Here is a 2,766-nt window from a genome sequence, read left to right on the forward strand (position 1 = left end):
AGTGGTGTAAGAATGATTGTAGAAATTAATTAACTCATTGTTTTGCACTTGTTATTGATTTTGTTATTTTCCTTTAAATATGAAAAATGTTAGGTGTTCTTCCAATGTTCTCTCAACTGTGATGTAACTTTTAAAATTACCGTTGAATTATTATTGACTTTTAATCTATTAGTAATTTTAAAAGTCACGTCACAGTTAGGAAAACACTAAGAGAACACTAGAAGAACACAAAGCATTTCCCTTTAAATATCATGTTGTTTGCAATAATTAACTGTGTTCGATAGACAATCACAATATATGCTAAGGAAATTATAGGAATGATAAGCAAAGGAAATTCCAAGTTTATTGTTGAATCAAATACGTAAGTTCTTTGATTATACGTAGGGCTTATGGACAGTATGTCCAATGTTTATAAATTTTATGTGATGCATATATAATCATTTACAAATTAAGCTACTAATTATGTATGTATCCTAAATCATACATGCAATAGAGACATAATTTTTTTTTTTAACGGAAAACTGATGATTTCATTGATTAAAGATCACGAGCATAAAACCCTTACAGAGCATAGCAAAAGGCTCTTACAACACAAACGATAAAGCTCTGCAAAATCATAACCATATGCTATGAGGTTACAAAGTTATAGATACAAATAAAAATTCTTACAATCAAGTGATATCTATGCCTTCAATTTTCCGCTAACCTATGTACAATTACAATTAAAGAGCAGATCTGGTCTGAGCAGACTATATATAATACATGAGTAGCCAAATTTCCTAAAAAATTTAACTAAATAAGCCGCGAGAGATAACCGTTCACACCGAACTATCCAGGCCGTGAGAAATAACCTATCACACTTAATTATTTATCCTCGCTCATGAGGGCAAATCTAGAAAGAAGAAACATCTTATTCAAAACAAAAAACACAAACAAACAATCAGCAAGCAGTAGCCGCAGCCGAGGAGGAGATGAACGGCACAACATGATGGAAGGTGAATGGACGTATAGCGGAGAGGACGAAGTTGCTAATTTATTCGGAGAACACCTACAAACATTATAAAACAAATAAATAAATAAATAAATAAATAATAAATAAAAAATAAAAGGGGAAGGGGAGGGAGAGGGTAGGAGCGGAGAGTAGAAGGAGAATGGGAGAGGAGGGAGCAATCCTCTCAAAACTGTTTTATCACGAGAAGAGCTGAGCGACAGCAACTCAATGCAATAGAGACATAATTAAGAAAGAAACAAATTTCATTGAATAATTAAGTTTGAGTAGTCATATCATTCAGCCAACACTCGAATGTAGAGATCGATCGAGAGAATAAGCTATATATATATATACCACGCTGAATTTATGATTGAATGTACGTCCATGATATTTATATTGAAAAATATCAATTAATTAGAGGAATGATAGATACACAACTTTTTGACGCAACTTTAGCTCAATTTTTCTCCTATATGATCATTTTTTAAGAAAAACAAAACGAAAAATAAAAAAAAATTCTGAAGCAATAACATCTTATGTGGTCCTCTTTTATTTTGTATTTTTTTTTTAAAAAAAACAAATGGTATTTTTCTTCATAAAATGGTCATTATTATGAATAAAAATAGAGGTTTGATACGGACACAACATAAACCCAACTCATGGCCAACTTCTCTCCTACGTGTAAAAAAAATTTGAATTTTAAATCAAACAATTGTTTTTTTTTTCCAAATTTTCAGAATCTCAAAATCCTCTCTATCAATTTTTTTTATTTAAATGATACGTAGGAGAGAAGTTGGCCATAAATTGGATTTATGTTGTGACCTTAACATTTTCCATAAAAATATCTTCTTTTTTTTTAAAAAATACCAAATTAAAAAAAAGACCACATAGGATGTTATTGCTTCGGAATTTTTTTTTTTAATTTTTAATTTTGTTTTTTTTTAAAATGGCAACATAAGAGAAAAGTTGAGCCAAAGTTGTGTCTCTATCATTTATCCATTAATTATTACTTACTAGTGATATGACCACTATTTTAATCACCTTTTTTTTTTTTTTTTTAGTTTTTTAAACTCTTGCTTATTGGGTAGGGCTGTAAACGAGCCGAGCTTAGGCGAGCCTAGGCTGCACAAGCTCGGGCCGAGCTCGAGCTCGTGATGGGTTTAGAAAATTGTGTTTGACTCGACTTGCCAAGAAGACTTTCCTGTCCAAGACCGAGCTCGAGCTTGGTTCATAGGTGAGCCGAGCCCCTTATCGGGTACTCGGCTCCCCCACCCGTTGCAGCTTGTAGAAGGAATGCTCTACACAAAACCCACCAAGAAAATCATAAAGCACAGAAATAAACATTACAAAAAGAAAAATCAATTTTTTTATGAATCTTTACCCACTGCCACTTCTCTTCTTTCTCTTTCTTTCACCGTGGGTGTGCAACAAAACCCACCAAAATAATTGTCAAAAATCCATACAAAATCCACCAAGAAAATCATCAAGCACATAAATAAACACTACAATTTTTTTTTAATGAATCCTTACCTAGATTGCCAGTTCTCCTCTTTCTCTTTCTTTCACCATGGTATGTATGTGAGGGAATGAGAAGAGAGAGGGAAGGAGTGGAGGGCGCCGAGTATGCGGTGGAAGGGAAGGAGGGGGAGATAAGAAGAAAGAAAAAGAAAAGAAAGAGGGGACATAAAAGAGGAAAGAAATAGAAAAAATATAAAAGTGAGTGGAACAAGATCCTCTCCAGTTAATAGTAATGATCTCTTTAAAGAGATTTTGAG

General features: G+C 32.9%; 1 protein-coding gene across 1 annotated transcript in view; it reads right to left on the reverse strand.

Annotated features, from left to right (window-relative positions):
* Window positions 1–2,766, reverse strand: part of LOC132189119 (uncharacterized) — a 51,852-nt gene that overhangs the window by 30,999 nt on the left and 18,087 nt on the right. The gene's annotated exons all lie outside the window — the stretch shown is intronic.

This window comes from Corylus avellana, chromosome ca8 (assembly GCF_901000735.1).
Source record: "Corylus avellana chromosome ca8, CavTom2PMs-1.0".
Taxonomy (NCBI): Eukaryota; Viridiplantae; Streptophyta; class Magnoliopsida; order Fagales; family Betulaceae; genus Corylus; species Corylus avellana.